This window comes from Protopterus annectens, chromosome 7.part1 (genome assembly GCF_019279795.1).
Source record: "Protopterus annectens isolate FY-2018-M chromosome 7.part1, PAN1.0, whole genome shotgun sequence".
In the NCBI taxonomy this organism is placed as follows: Eukaryota; Metazoa; Chordata; order Ceratodontiformes; family Protopteridae; genus Protopterus; species Protopterus annectens.
The window spans coordinates 47,920,385-47,938,005 of NC_056740.1; the positions used below are offsets into that span (position 1 = coordinate 47,920,385).

The window sequence follows — 17,621 nt, forward strand, 5'->3', positions numbered from 1 at the left end:
TCTATGGAATGATCCCAGTTATTCTCAATAGGGGTAAAACATAATTATCATCCATGGGAGGGGGAAGGACAATCTACATCCAAAATGGATAGATTATTTCAAGCAGAAAAATGGAAAGTGGCTAGACTTAAAATGGCCATCAAAGGCAACTAGCTTAATACTTGCCTGTGAACCTATTTTAAACAATCAGAAAGATGAAGAAAAGGACACTAATGTATTGCACGGTCCTTAAAAAAGTATGTAGGCAGTCCATGATTTGAAAAACACCCAGGATCGAAGGTACTCTTAATGACTGACTGCTTATGGCCATATATAAATATTTATTTTGTTAAGCAGTGAAATGTTATTACAAATACTTGGTATTTTTTTTTTTTTTAAAAGATTTTCGTTCGGACATTTGACTTGTTACATCCACATAAGGAGGGGGCTACCCCCCTTTCCCATATTTCAACCATATCAGTGTAATAACTTTAAAAATGCAATAACAGTAGTGTAAACCAGGTGGAATGCAAAGAAACCAGAGATACCAGAGAGGCAATCAGTGGAAATCTATTAGTGAAGGCCTCAGAGGGGTCCACATCTGATGAAGTTTTTCATGACGAAATTGTATTGTACATTGTGAAGCATTAATGTGCTTATTGTGACGTCTTCTGGCTGAATAAACATCCTTTTATTGTTATCTTGGTGGCATCTTCATGTCCCTTGGCACATCTTGATGGTTTTTGGTGCCTTAGCTGAACATTTTGGATACATACATATATATATATATATATATATATATATATATATATATATATATATATATATACACATATTCATTTTCTTTGCATACACACACACACACATATATATATATATATATATATATGTGTGTGTGTGTGTGTGTGTGTGTGTGTGTGTGTGTGTGTGTGTGTGTGTGTATGTGTATCCTTTTTCTTTAAAGTGCTGTTTACATTTTCATTTATAATGGAAATCTAAGCGTCTTTGAAAGTATCACAAGAACAAGGTACAATGTGTTATTAACCTAAATATTAAGAGTTATAAACAGCATGTGGTATAAGAGTTACAGTTCAGCAAGCAGATAAAATGATACCTCATTAATCACCAAGCCTTAAAGTCACCTTGTAACCCCCAAAAGCAGTGTATACATACTGAAAAAGAATTACTTATCATGGGGAGAAGAGTAACATGCATTCCATTAATATGGATCTTTGGAAAAAGGTCATACTAACTTTTGGCTACATATTTCTACTAGCAGAACATTATCAGTAACAATGTAAAAACATTCTGCAAAATAGAGCATCAAGCATCTATGTGCCAGATCAAATGGAATATCCCAGCATAAACTATACACTGTTCTGACATTATGGTAGCTGCAAAAAAGATGGAATAAAAAATAAATGAGTGGAAGAGTCTCTAAATATATACTCAATAACAAAAACTGTGTGCCTTTACAGGACGTAATCAAATCCAGTTAGTGCTGAAATATGAGTAATACAGGGCTGCAAAGACTACTAATACAGTATGCATGATACGCTCCAGTCAGTATAATACACAAACACTCATTGCCTTGGCATTTCATTTTGTTTTGTTATTTTTTTCATGTAAGAGCTCATAAAGCAAAATCTTTTTTTTCATTTTGAGACCCTGAATAGATACTGCTGATGTAAAACATGAATCATAGTTATAAAACAGCAAAATAATATACTGTATATAATTTGTAACACAAATTTAGAGATATTCCACAACTAGATCAAGTTGTAATACAGCACTATTTACTTTGTGTGAAGAAAAATATCATAAAAGACAACCATTTGCAAATGTTAAGTTTGTCTCTCAATGATTCCTTCTCCCACCTTTTACTCTGACTCCTTACAATGCTACATAGAAAGATAACCCGATTAAGTAGTGTGTTCTCCCTCTGCTTTCTCATCTGCATCCGCCTTCAGCATTTTGTTGTGCTAGTTATTGTTTTGTTTGACATCTCACTTCATTTCATTTTAGTTTGTCACATGTCACATTACTGTATAACCCAGGGTAACACATTGCCACTGTACATTGCTATTTACAGATAAGTCAGTAGCAGGACACACAGGAATAAAAAGAAACTTGTCATCTTTACCTGAAACAGTTAAGAAGGGGGATGCTGAAATTAACATTCTCAGCCATTACAGAAGCAACTAATTATTTTTTGTTTGTTTTAGATGAAAAGATAAAACTGCCAAAGCCCTTTGTCTAAAAACTTGCAGCTAACAAATTCAGAGTCACTGAAAAAACAAGAGAAGTCATCAAAGGCACTGACGTTAAGAATTAATATAGAGGAATACAAGTCTGAGTAAATGAGACGATACTCAAAGAAATGGAAAAGAAGTTGGATGTCATATTACAGGGGAATCACACTGCACTGTGGAAAGGATTATTTGATAAAAGACAAAAATCTCATCAGTCTGGTAGCACTTACTTGGGGTAGTGAAATATACACAATTATACCATGACCCCCCATTAATATTCCAAAACGTACACGCTGATTGGCCATATATAAATATTTATATAAACCCATTTAACATAGCAAGACAGGTTTAAAAAAAAAAAGCAACGGAGAAAGCAAGATCTCCGTTGCTTTTTACTGTTAAGCTATGTTAAATGGATTTAACATAGTGAGACAGCTTTAAAATAAGCAACGGACATCTCCGTTGCTTATTTTAAAGCTGTCTCGCTATGTTAAACCCATTTAACATAGCGAAACAGTAAAAAGCAATGGAGATCTTGCTTTCTCCGTTGCTTTTGGCCACAGCTCTGATGTACTGCGTAGGCATGCGCAGTACATCAGAACTGCCACGGATTCCAGCCAGCTGCGGAAGGGCAGCAAAGAGGCATTATACAATGCCATTATTTAAGAAAAGTAATTATTTCTTTTCTTAAATAATGTCATAGTATAATAATAGCACGCCTGGTGTGGGTAATGCGGGATTTACCCACGGTTGTCTTTGTTTGGTACCAAACCACGCCAACCGTGGGTAATCCCGCATTACCCACACCCAGGCGTGGGTTATTACTATAATACAAACTAGAGGACTAGAGGTAATTTTCAGCAGCAGTGGCTATGGTTTGTAACAACAACTCTGCTGTAGTCAGTTTTCTTTAGATGCTATTTATTCTGGCAAACAAGATACAGGTGCTTTCCACTCAACAGATATTGCAACACAGGACTGGCCCATTCGAGTCATTAGTACACACTGTATTTTTTCCTCTTTGGATGGGATAAAATGGTCCAGAAATGCCCATAGCACCTACCAAAGTGGTCTGTTAAATGTATTGAGGTCCAGAATTCCATAACATATACACAATTTTATTACAGAACCAAAACGTAAAGGTAGTAGTGTATAATATTTCTAGCACAGTTAATTAAAGCTGAAGAAATAGCTTTTTCATGAAACAAACCAACTTTCTGAAATGAATCTGAACTACATACAGACTACTTATCTGTTTCACAGTACTATTTGTGTCAAAATCTGAGCCGGGATAAAATAAGGACTAATAGTCATTGTCATATAAAAAGTCCAGTTCTCTTCTGCTTCAGCATGAGACTGGAATTAGATCCATCTCATATAGGAGCCCTCAGACAGAATTTCTTCTCCTCTGCCTCCCCTGGATTTACTTTTTAGGAAAATGTCCACATCTCTCCATGAGTACTCCATGAATGCTCTTTATAGTTTTGTAAGTTCTTACTAAGCTTATACCATTGAGAAACTCGCCTACATCACCCAGTACTAGTGGGAGACTAACAATGTCCCCCATTTAGTAGACTTTATCCAAATATCCTTCAAGAGAAAATGTGGTAATTCGCAACTATGTACACAATCATACACAAGATCAATAAAGTGAGACTATAACTTCCTTGGACCTTGAGGAGAGAGCACACAGGATAAACCATGCAAGGTTGAAGAATTATCTAACCACCACAGATATATGATGGTTAAAGGAGAGTCTGTTATCAATATATGTACCCAGGACCCTGATGACTGTGTCAGATTTAAGTGGAATGTTATCTATATTACCTGTATGGTAAACAGTAGTGATGCTAGCTTTAACAAAAGGAAACTATACTGCATTTCTTGTCATTGGGGGTAAACCACTGATTAACACAACAAGTATTTGTTTGGTCCATCCCTTGATAGAGAACTTCAATATCAGACAGGGAAATGATAACTACCCTCAGTTTGAAATCATCAGCAAACCTGGTTAGCTGTAATTCCTTGATATCAACATTTATGTTACAAAATTATACACCACAGAGAAGAGGACCAGGACAGAGCCTTGTGGGATACCACTGGTGACATTTTTCTGCCTAGGGCAAATATCCCCAAACTTAGCACCATGCATTCTGTCAAACAGCCAATCAGCATGCTATGTATGGGTTAATGTTCAGTTTGGATAGTTTATCAACCCTCCCAGCATGGGGGACATGACCAAAGATCTTGGCAAGGTCATGACAAGCAGTGTGGACTGTGTTTCCCCTTATCTTATGGTCTCATGGAGAGATGTGGACATTTTCCTGAAAAGTAAATCCAGGGGAGGCAGAGGAGAAGAAATTCTATCTAAGGGCTCCTCTTGAGGGGGTTGGGAGGGTGGCCTAATGGTTAAGGTGTTTGCCTTACAAACACAAGGTGTAGGGTTTGAGTCTTACAATGGATAATTGGCTAAGCTTAAATGGCTCACAAGGGCAATTAGCTTAGTACTAACCTAGGAACCTATGAATCTTGGTAACCCTTTCAAAGAACTTACTCAGGTTGAGCAAACATGATCTGCATTTTACAAAGATAAACTGCTGTGTATCCAGGGATATATGATCACATACATATTTTTTTTATTATTTCATCTACAAAACATTATTTAGCCTTGCAAATAATACTAGTGAGTCTAACAGACCTGCGAGTCTCAGGGTCCGTAGAGGTTCACCTTAATGCAAGGGAATGAAACTGCCATTCTTCACTCCCCGGGGACATAACCAGTAGAGAGACTTGGGTTGAACAGCTGATGGAGAGGTTTGGTTAAGTGGAACTTAATACTTCTCAGCAGACATCCAGGGATATTGTCAAGGCTTATGGAAGTAGTATTTGTTTTTAATTTTACAAAGTGCCAAAATAGGGGAAAGTAGGGGCAAAAGGGTTGGTGGGTAGACTAAAGCTGGAAGAAAATTTGCCCACAAGAATATTAGTAATATCCTTTGTATCAGAAAAGGAATCAGCATTGGAGATAAGTTCCGTACATGATTGTAGGTAACTTCTTTGCTGCTTAATATAGCTGAAAAAGGTCTCATAGCTGCCTTTTGAATTATTTGCATTCCTAAGTTTATTGTTGGCCTTCTATTTCCTAATGTTAAGTTAGAGAGACACATTTACCAGTTTTAAATTCCTTTTATAATGATGAAGTAGACATTTTTTGTGATGGCCAGGAGATTTTTCTTTTTATTACACAGTTACTTGCTGCACTACATCCACCGTATAAGTCTAGTTCTAAACATGACATTATATTTACACCACACTGGCATGGAAGAGGGGGAATACAGTTCAGAGCAGTAGACACCACCCAATTACACCGCTGCTTTGCTAGCACACTGTACCATTTGTGATTATCAAGAAGATCAGTAAAACAGTAAATTATTGTTGAAATACATCATAGTGGAGTTATTAGGGGCCACAATATAGGTTTACATACAGAAGATCATAGTAAGATGATCAGATTTGACTAGGGAGGGGGTAACATACAAGGTAGCGCAATTGGAAGAAAAGTTTGTGAATATACAATCAATAAGATTATCATCTCTGGTATATATGGGAACAATATCTAAAATTTGCTATAATGTCAGAATTTATTTTAGTGAGTATAGCTAGGACATTGACCAGTTCCAGATTTACATCTTGCAAAATCTGGAGAGAGATGATAACGTTAAGAAAAATCTGGTGAGAGATGATGGAGTTAGGAAAAGCCCAGGTGCCAGTAGAACTGAATACATCAGTAACCTCAAAACACCAAAAAAACAACAAGTACGTTTAGGAGATACCACATGAAGTGACATCACAGTTTAGCAGTAAAATATTGATATAATTTAGTGCTTTCATCCCTTGGTATCAGAGACTTCATCAGAATGAACAAGTTTAAAAATGCTAACCAATTTAAAACATTTTAAAACACATATCTTGTTTAAAGTAATCAGCAGAATGTAACTTACTTACTGTAGAATGAAACTTCCTGCCCCCTCACCATGGAGAGCATATACAGCAGAACTGAATGCAACACATTGCAAACACAAGTCACTATTCATTTCAAACCAAAGCAATACTGAATAACATCAAACATTTTATAAAAATCCAGTGGATTTAAGTATTAAATACAAATAATTGAAAGATTAGCATTTAAACCAGGTTTCTGAGTAGCATTAGTAGCAAGCTGCCAGCATCACTCCTGGTATTCCAGCCAAAAGTCACCAGGGCCACCCCTGGGATTCTTGTCCAATTTTTCTATCCTCCCCAGGAAAAGAAAATTATGTCTAGAAAACTCCTTATTCTGCTTAACTAATGCATTGTTGACATTCCCTCTTTTTATATTACGCATATGCTAATAAATTCTATATTTTAAACTTCTAGATATTTTACCAAATAAAAACACTGCCTGCAGGCATTTAACTAAGCCTTTCATTTTACAATTACATCTAAACTTGGGTTCCATGAACATACTGTTGAATTGGACCTGTCTGTCATCTAAAGTATACCTGTAATAGTTACAACATTGACATGTAAATGTTCCCCATCTATTGCTAGTGTAGTCAGGTATTCTAGTGACAGGGCATTCAATTAAATTTTTAAGAGAAGTGCCAGTTCTAATTACAAATTTTGGGGTGCTACCTAAATGTTTTGGCAACCCCAAATATTTTAGGGTGTCCAATTTTTTAACAATGCACTTTTTTAATTTGTTGATAGTCAATACTATAGGTAGTACTAAAAGCCAAATATACATTTGATATACTCAAATCTGACCTCTGGATATTCATACCATGATTTTGATCATCAGCTCCCAATAAAATTGGGTACAAACCTGATTGTCTTTTTGCTAATACTTCAGTAATAAGCATATCTATTAACTCTTCAGGATACCCTTTCTTAATAAACATGGATTTCAAGTGCAGACATTCATTAATAAAATCCTCCCATTCAGATACTATTTTAACTTTTCTAACAAGCTGTTCCTTCACTACTGCTCTTTTTTGTGTGAAGGGGTGACAGCTGGTGAAGTGCAGGAAGGAATTTGAATATGACATTTTATGAAAAATCCATGAAAAAACACTTTTTTCTGTTGCAAGTCCTTATTTATTTCTATATCTAAATAATGCAGGAACTCTTTTGAGACAGAGTAGGTGAAACTGAGAAAAGTGGTGGTGTTGTTAATATAGTTAATAAAGTCTTCAATTTTGCTCTTATTCCCAGTCAAAAAATACATATGTCATCTAGATATCAAACATAAAATGACTACAGTTCAGAAAAATATGAGGAAAACGCAAATCTCTATTCCCACATAGCCATAACTATGAAAGCAAAAACTGGGGTGCGAACTGCCCTCATGGCAACAACTTCCTTGTGTCTGTAATAAGACCCTTCAACGTATATAAAATTATTCTTCAAAATAATTTTATTTATTTATTTAAATAAATAAAAAATAAGGTCCATGAAGGTTAAAATGAAATCTATTTTTGTTACTGTCAAATGACCATTTTCAATAAGGAAGTCAAAACACCATTCTAAACCAAGATTATGTATTATCACAGAAAACAGGTCTTTCACATCAGCTGTGACAGATGTGACTGTCTCATGAAAGAGATGTCTTTTAATTCTAGTTAAAAAATCCCAAGAGTCATGAACCAGTTGTTTGACTTGTCCTACTACCCCTTTTAACTTGGCATCAGCATATTTAGCCAAGGGATACGTTTTTGACAATCGTGCATCAGGTATCGGTCACAGTGGGAGAACCTTCAAGTTTTTATGAATCTTGGGGATGCAAAAATAGTTGGTGTCAGCCAAGGTTCTGTATAACAAAATTTATATTGATTTTGCATTAACATGTCATAAAGTGTGTTGTCCATCCTACTGTATGTAATATTCATTTCAATCAATGCTTTTTCATAGGTGTCACTACATAATAATATCATTCCACCAGTGTAGTCAGTTGTGTCCATAATTACAAGTCCCCCCCCGCTTTATCTGGCTTCATTAATCTTTTAGTTTTGTTTGCACATATTAGTGACAAAAAATTCCTTTGTTCGTGGTTTAAATTAAAATTACCATGCCCTGCTTTCCTACTTCTCTAATATCCAACTCACATAAGTATTCAAAGACCTATGGAACTGGACTGAGGGGGGGGGTTAAATACACTAGACTTTCTTAAAACATTGTTTGACTGAGAAATGAGCTGTCATCCTTAGGAAAAAAACTGTTTCAGATTTAACTTCATCACAAACAATTTTATATCAATTAAAGTTTTGAACAAACTGGCTCTATTGATTGGGACAAGTGTAAAACCTTTGGAAAAAATGTCCATAAATATTTCATTGACAGTAATATGACTATAACTGTATATTTTAAAGCCCCTCCAGGATTCAATAAACTCTGTGTAGGCTCCGTATAGAGCCTACATGGAGTATATCTGTGTACACAGCCATGAAGTCTTTTTGGCAGCTTGCAATGCATATTCATGATGCGCAGAGCACCTAAGTGAAGTTTTGTGGTGTGTCCCAGTTATGTTGGCCAAGCACCCTCATAGAACAACATGGATAATGAATCTGTGTACAAGACAGCAATCACGATCTTCCCCCATCATGCAATTCTGAACAGTATGAAGTCATAAACGAAAATGTCAGTCATATTTATTTCCATCCACCCCGAATGATTACCTGATAACCACAAGTTATATAAGGATCTTAAACCTGGCAGAAGTAGTTATACCTGTATATTCTGGCTTTTCCCCTGTGTCTCTTTTTTATTTAATTTTTTTCCTTTATTATTTTCTCATATTTGTGCAATGCGCCACTGTGCTTACCGGTGCTTGCTGGATAATCCATGTATCAGACATGACCCAGCCTTCTAAAAATTGAAACTGGATGCATTCAATTAATATCACTGCACAACGTTGTGCATCATACAAACCCAGTAAGCAGTGCCATGCTACGCATACCATGAAGTTAACAATGACTACTACAATACATTGGTCAGGTAAATGCCCTTATGGTGACATGGGTTAAGTGTTGGACTAGAGTACAGAGGATCCTGGGTTCTTCTTCCAGGTAGGCAAACATTTGTTATCATGGTGTGACATTGCAGTGTATCCATATAAAGTGGTACTGTAATGAAGTAACTGAGGAATTGTACTGGTTGTGTGCTTTTGTTGATATTTTTAAAAAAGTTGTGCACTGCTTAGCATCACACAATTCTAATCACACAATTCTAGGTATGCACACTAGTAAGCAGCGTACACCATTTTCAAATCCAGACAGACTGCACTCTCAGTAAGTGCAGTGGGCAGAAACATGGTATTTAAAGGGGAATTTGCAGGAATTGCACTTTATACATTGAGCTCTAACTTGTGCAGCAATGTATAGTGCTAGTAAGGGTGTGAAATTTAGAGCACAGCGCTGGGGTGTCCAGGAGTCCAAGGTTTTTACTGGGGTCCTGGTTAGGGATCGTGGCCCACGCCTGTTGCAGGCAGACTATACTGGCTCACAATACAAATTAGAAGCTCGGAATAGTTTGATTAGGGCTCTTACCAGTGCGACTGGTATCCCCCACACCAGTCAACAATGTTGTCACCACTATGATGACCTCTGTATGAGAAAGAGGGATACCCTCGATCAGTGGATCAGAGATTGCTAGGAGGGGAACACCCCGGTAATGTGTAAGTGTGTAAGTATGATTTATATGTATTACCTGCAAATACTCAAGCTGATTATGGTACACACTGGTATTCATTATGCCTTTTCTTTTCCATTTTTCCACAGCTGCAGAAGAGATGTGAGGTCCCATGGTAGGCAATTGGTGAGGATGAGACAATCATGTGGTAATAAGAATAATTATATAAAGCACTGTTACTGCAGCCTTAACAGTTATAGATGGAATAGTTGCTATATCATACATTTTTATGAATTTGGAAATGCATATCTGAACAGTAAATGCAAGTATGCATGCATTACACAGCTTTCAATAGTACTTTATTCTGCTGAACACCCAGATTTAAGAATCACTGCTTTGCTCTGGTCATTGTAGGATTCATGGTTGTCTGGCAAGTACTGTATACTGAAGTCAATAAATAAAAGAGTGTGAAAATGTTATGTTAACACAAATCCTATGCAACTATCCATGTGTGTAATAGCAATATTTTGAAATATGTTCCTAATTATGGGTCCTTGTACACCCACTATTTTATGGTATGTCAAGATATTCTGCTCTATAAGGTAGAGATGTGTTGACTGAAATGCAAATCAACAGTTGCACATTCTCAGAAAACAGTGACCATGAGTCTATTATAGCAATAACGCACGCCTGGGTGTGGGTAATGCTGGATTTACCCACGGTTGGCGTGGTTTGGTCCCAAGGGCGAAGCCCGAGGGACCAAACAAAGACAACCGTGGGTAAATCCAGCATTACCCACACCCAGAAGTGGGTTATTATTATATAATGACATTATTTAAGAAAGAAATAATTACTTTCCTTAAATAATGGCATTGTATATCGCCTCTTTGCTGCCCTTCCGCAGCTGTCTGGTGTTCATAGCAGTTCTGATGTACTGCGCATGCCTATGCAGTACATCAGAGCTGTGGGCAAAAGCAACGGTGAACGCAAGATCTCCGTTGCTTTTTACTGTTTTGCTATGTTAAATGGGTTTAACATAGCGAGACAGCTTTAAAATAAACAACGGAGATGTCCGTTGCTTATTTTAAAGCTGTCTCGCTATGTTAAACTCATTTAACATAGTGAGAAAGGTTTAAAAGCAACGGAGATCGCAAGATCTCCGTTGCTTTTACACTGTGTCGCTATGTTAAAGGAGTTTAACATAGCGAGACAGCTTTAAAAAAGCAACGGAGATCTCCGTTGCTTTTTTTAAATCTGTGTCGCTATGTTAAACTCTTTTAACATAGCGAGACAGTGTTTTATACTAACGGAAAAAGTCCGGGCGACCGGACCTTTTTCCGTTAGTATATTGAGGGATTTACAATGGGCACGCTGGTTGGGCTGGCCAATCAGCGTGCACGTTTTAGAGTAGGCATTGTATAATTCTCAACATTCCACTTTCTCCTTTAAAAAAGGGTGTATATTACATTATCAAACTTTTAAAAGTTTGAACATCATATGGTCGAAGCCACATGATTGAATTTTTAAAAGTTCGAAAAGCTAAAAAAAATAAATAAACAGAAAAAACCTACCTGACCATTTTAAGCAGGGGGCCCCCCTGCACCCACTACACCCCCACTCTTTAAATATACCAACTCTGAGATCGCACTACAGTGCAGGAAGGGGAAATCTTCCCATTCCGCACTGTATGTAAATCTCCATTGAAACGTTCGAACTTTTAAAAGTTCGATCATACCATATGACATTCGAACTTTTAAAAGTTCGATAACGTAATATACACCCAAAAAAAAAAAAAACAAGGTCATTGATGACAAGCTAAAACATTATTGTAATGAGCTGCCCTTAAATTTGGGGAGTGTGTTATTTTAACTCACAAGCAGTGACTAATGTAATACTATACTTTCCATTTGGAATACAGCATAATGCCAGCACTCTTCTTTTACACTTTTATAGATACAGGCTCACTGTTATAATGATAACAATCTGTAGCATACTCTTAGTATCCTTGGTATATAGGTCATTTGTATTGCAGTATTTATGCCAAAACTAAACATGTACTATATAATTTGGAAGTGTGGTTTTCTAAATGACAACCCCTGTCTACTCTCTAATACTGGACTGTTGTTTTCCTAAACATAGTAATGCATGCATAATATTGCATTAAATTGGAAAAAATGGATACTCAATGTGATGCAAGTGTGTAGCACAATGAAGTGTATTTATCCCCAATGCTAAAATAACATGCTTGCTCTGAATGCAAACACCTGTAAACTGTGTTCTCTATCTAACTGTATTGTATGCTCTACATTTTATGCATTTGCATTTCCTTACTGTATGAATAATTTACATGTATTATACCTTTATAATTATGTTACCCTTACTGTATTGCTTATGGAGCTCCCCCCCCCCCCCGGGCCTCCACTAAAAATGGGCACTTTCAGGCCCAGTGGTCTTCCCCGGTAATCAAACTGAAAATAAATAAAATAAATAAATAAAAAGTATTGTTTTGAAGCATACATACCACTTGCATCTCTCATCCTTCTCAATCTTCCCTCATAGGCTCAGACATTTAGTGTTCACTCCACATTAGCTGTGGGAAAAAAAGAAAAACAACCAGAAACAGATACAGCTGCTTCATCATTCAAGCAGTGCCTGTAAGTGATACTCACACATCTGTGGAGTGCAGTCAGTCCTACAGTCATCGATCTAGTGATTAAAGGTATCCCTCTTCCTTATCCTGAGGTCTCGATAGTGATTTTTAGACTGTTCGCCAACATGGGAGATACAGGTAACAGTGCATAAGTCCCAAGCTAAACTACTCCATGCATCTGATTTGCAATCTGATTTATGATAGTGCTCCTGCAACAGCCGGAGGCCATAATCATTCATTAGGAGTCCAACAAACTCTTTGGACTTCTACACACCTCACCTCTGAGAATGAAATCTCAAAACTTCACCCTGAATGCCAGACATGTATAATGCAGACAAACACCAACGTATAATGTATTTTCCCATCAATTACAGTTATAACATATACTGAGAATGCAGAACATTGCAATCTGCAACATTTGAAAATGGTGTGCACTGCTTAGCATCACGCAAACACAGGCAACGTGTTTGCATGAAGCTAAATAAGCATAATATGTGAAATTATACAGATACTAACAAAAAAACTGCACAACTGACATAATATGATATATGACTGTCTCATCCATCAGGACAATAATTATGATATAAGAATTACTTGATCAACTACTAAAATGTATCATGTAAAGAGGGACACCATTAAAAAGGACACAATACTGCTTTATTAGAACCCTGGACCTTAGCTATTGCAGGTCTGCGCTCATAGTTGTTCCCACAACAAGTATGAAGATATAAGTGTGTAGACTTCATTCCATTGCTAGCTATTGCAAGGATACATTACAAAACCCAAGGCTGCAGTACTGGCATTCAAATCCAGAACCATGTGAACGTAAAAGTGACACTTAACTCCCTGCACCACAGGAGAAGTTACATAAGCTGTGCTACATTTGTATTCACTGTAAGATTCATACAGGCTCAAAATGGAAAAAGTAATCACATGCAGAAAAAGAAATCAGTGTATGATATATACAGTACAATTTGCTAGTACACAGGGAATATGCCTACATACGTGTGCAATTCAGATCCACATTCTATATAGATTCAGAGCAATGCATGGGTGCCTTACAGCTATTATTCTCACATCCACCTCTGTAGCAAGCAGTAGCAATCATTCAGCACACAAGCAAATTAAACAGGGAATGTAAATTTATATTAAAATAGTACATGTTAAATGTACACTAGGTGAAATGTTTAACTTGGACAATACCGCACTTACTGTACACAAGCTGTTATGATTCTTTTCAATTATACAACACTCCCCTAACATGCTGTGTTTCTTGGTCAGTCAGCAATCATTTGACCAGCACTGAGGTACATAGTGTGTGTGAAAGCAATTCTATATTACTGCCTTTACAATGTTGAGGGATATTAACTGGGAATGTGTTATGCAGCTGGTGAATAAGTAAAGGCAGGTTGGCTAGCATAAACAAGCATTGACTGTTATTTTGAGGGTGGGGAGTAAAGGCATCCACCCCTATGTGTGCCTGTGAAATATCCCCCATAGCACACATGGGGAGCAATTGGGAGATGGTGCACATATGGGATTCATGTTAACTGGCAGGTCTGTCAGCACACATGTGACTGGTGATATACATGCCATTAAACACGACTTGGCAGTTTGAGTTGTACACCTCATGGTTAATGTAGACCCTAGACTATACCCCATTTCATAACTCCTATGTAAGCCACACATTTATTTAGGATAATGCAATACATGTTACAATTGTAGCATTCTGTTGAAAATATACTCAGAACTAATGTTAAAATTTGCCATGTTGTAGTTATACCATGCAGTGATGTTTTTAAGAACCTGGAAGAACACACCAGGCATGCCCCCTGCTAGTCTGTGAAATGTCCCAGTGACTATAAATATAATTTAAACATGTACCTTAATTAACACTAGGATGGTTTTCTGCACTTGTCTCTGTCTCTCAGTAAATGTTGACAGAGATCGCTCAGTTCCTCCAGTGTCTATGTGCCCTGCAAACTTTTCACCTTCTCTATGTATGGCTATTGCCAGCAGCAACAGTGTCTTCAGCCTGCATTACAGACAGATGTATTCAAAAAGCAGCAGCTAATAACAATCTATTTGTGCCTACTTTGTGTCCAGTATTTTCTCAATCTGCAAAAAAAAATAAATAAATGGAGACAACATGGATGTTTTTATATCTTGTTGACTAGCTCAACAAGATTGTGTGATTAGAATGCAATTCAGCTGTGTGTGCTGTAATTAGCATTTCTGAAGTACAGAGTAGGACACATGCAATCAATTATTGATGTACTCCATTATAAAAAGGCAAATGAGTAGCTGGGGAAACTGATGTGGATGAGAGTTATTACATGATTCTAACTCCACATTTCTTCCTATTCACTATATTTCTACAGAAGAGTTTTGTACTAAATCACATATGTATCCATCTTGTAATCTAAATAACGCATGTGCTGGAATGTAGATAACAATAAATGTGAGGTAAATCTGTATGCATTTGTTAAAAACATACTCATTACATAGCCTTCTTTTCCAGCAATGTGAGAGGTACAGAGGATATAGAGTAGTCAGAAACTTTAATGTTGTGTGCTGACTTTGTACACATATTCCCATGGAAAGATCTTTTGATAGTACTTTTAATATTTCCCCATTGTTTGGTTAACAGCATTCTTTCTTACCCTGTTATTTAGTATTTTTTTTTTTTGTGGGGGGGGGGGGTGTCCTGCTATGGCACAAACTAAAGTTGGGTGGGTGACATAGTGTGGTATCTGTTAGGGTACAATCAAGAATATATTGCTCTTGTTTCTCTCTTAGTTTTGTAACCCCCCCTGTTGAATCTTTACAGTGCAATCCACTGTTGAATATTGAGACCCTGCCTTTACTGCATTATCTGTACAATAATTTATTTGTACTTATGTGATCCTTATATGTGTTATGATTATTTTGTCTTTCAGTAAACAATATGCCCCCTAGATGCAGGCCACCATTCTCTGAGGCTGAAAATGAGCTGATTATAGATGCATTCAGGCAATACCATGAAGTACTGCTGTCAAGAGGCTGGACAAGAATGGACGAATGTGCGGAACTCTGGGATGACCTTGTCCAAAACATCAACAGGGTGGGCTGACATGAGCAGGTGCATCACACAGCTACCGATATGATACATGCAGCCAGGAGGAGTGCAGCACAAGAGGCATGCAATTGTGAGGTCAATGGTGGTGGGTTTGCAGCAGAAGAACCCCTCAGCATCACCAAGGAATTTCTGGCAAATATTGCCACTCAGGAAAGCTTCCAGCAGTCCAACAGTCAGTATGTCCTTGATGTGGGTGCTACTCCTGCATCTCAAGAAGAGTTTGCAGGTAGGCTTTGTTAGATTATCAGTAGAATATGGTTGCATCCATTCTGTAATAGTGTGAACAGTTTTAATGTGTGGCAGGTTACATTTTTGGTGGGGGTCAATTAAGATAGCTGCAGTGTTCAGGTGCTTTAACTGCCACACAGGAATTCCTGGCAGACACCTCCACACAGGACAGCCCCCAGCAATCCTTTAGCCAATATGTTCTGGATGTGGGTGACACTCCCACATCACATGTGGAGCTACCAGGTATGCTTTATTACATCATCATTAAAATACTGCTGCATTCTGTCATAAGTGTATATAGATGTGTCAAGCTGTATTTGTATTGGTTGGTTGGTTGTTTGGGGGTATTTCAGACAGCTATGGTTTTATACTTATTTCAAGGTTGCAACCACATTCCTGATAGAATTTATTTGACCAAACATATAAATGAGTAAAAGTATCAACCCCTGCTGTACTATTAAATGTGTGTTGCTGTTGCCATTATGTCTTCCTTTACTTTTCCCAGGACCATCAGAAATTAACCAGCCAAGGAGTGCAGCAGGTGGTAAGTGGAATAATTGTTTGTCTGTACTGTGTATATATTCCCACTTATCCACTAAAGTGTCCTCTCACACCCACTGTAGGTATTGCAGGACTGTCTGCATACCTGCCACTGCACAGATATTTACTGAATGTTACAATTTTTACTCATACATCTGCATTCAAACTGCACACCCTTCAGATATAACACGGTGAAGCAAACCTGTTATTCCATCAACTGTATAGGTATGTAGGAGCATATTATGTCACATTTGTCCCTATTCTTGAGCCTTTGTCCACCCACTATTTATGGCTTTGTCCACACTTACTCTGTAAGTGGTTGATAGATTTAAATCTCTGTAGTAGTGACAACAGTGTAACTTGCTTAACATATATTGTAGCATAGCAGTGCAAATATTAATGTAGTCTTGTTTTTCTTTTTATCACAGGTGATCATGGAAGTGGTTTTGTATCCCTTGCACCACCTGATGTCAGTGTCTCATCTGAGCCTGATGATGATGGTGGCCAAAGTGAGGCACAGTCAGGTGGCTGCAGAGGCTGAATCTCACACAGAAGTTGACATCCAGCAACCCATGTCAGGATCCCCAGACACAGCTAGTATGCCTACATAAAACCAGTCCTCTGAGACCACATATATTGGACAGCTGGAGCACAAGGACATAGACTGGGGAAGTGTGGATACCATGGCTTCAGTGCCTGTTGATAGTATCCATAGCCAAACTGTTAGCGAGGTGCCATACAGGCAGATTGATAAGGGTGCCCATTGGAGACCAGCTCTCCCTCCACCAGCTGATGCAGGTGTTTCTCCATGTGTCACTCGATGTATGTTTAGGGCTGTAATGGAGGCACAGGCATGTTCAGAATGTCACTGTAGAAGAATGCTCAGCATTCTAGATGCAGCACAGTCTGACATCCGTGGCTGCCTCCACTGTGTTGTTGATGCACTGGATTGGTTCAATGACACACATGAATGGGATGTGGCTGTAAGGGTGCACAGAATATCTGTCATGGAATGCACATTGTCTCTAATGGAATGTCTGCTGGGAGGGGAACGTTAACCTTGTGGGTGTAGGTCAGCAATTACATCTGCTGAGAGCCAACGTGGCTGTGCCTGATCAAACTCCCAAAGTGGCAGTACATCCACTGCTCCATCAGAGAGTGTGCTGCCCACACCCAGATGTAACAGGCC

General features: G+C 37.8%; 1 protein-coding gene across 1 annotated transcript in view; it reads right to left on the reverse strand.

The window, feature by feature from the left end:
• Positions 1-17,621, reverse strand: part of CHCHD6 (coiled-coil-helix-coiled-coil-helix domain containing 6) — a 3,644,424-nt gene that overhangs the window by 1,395,158 nt on the left and 2,231,645 nt on the right. The gene's annotated exons all lie outside the window — the stretch shown is intronic.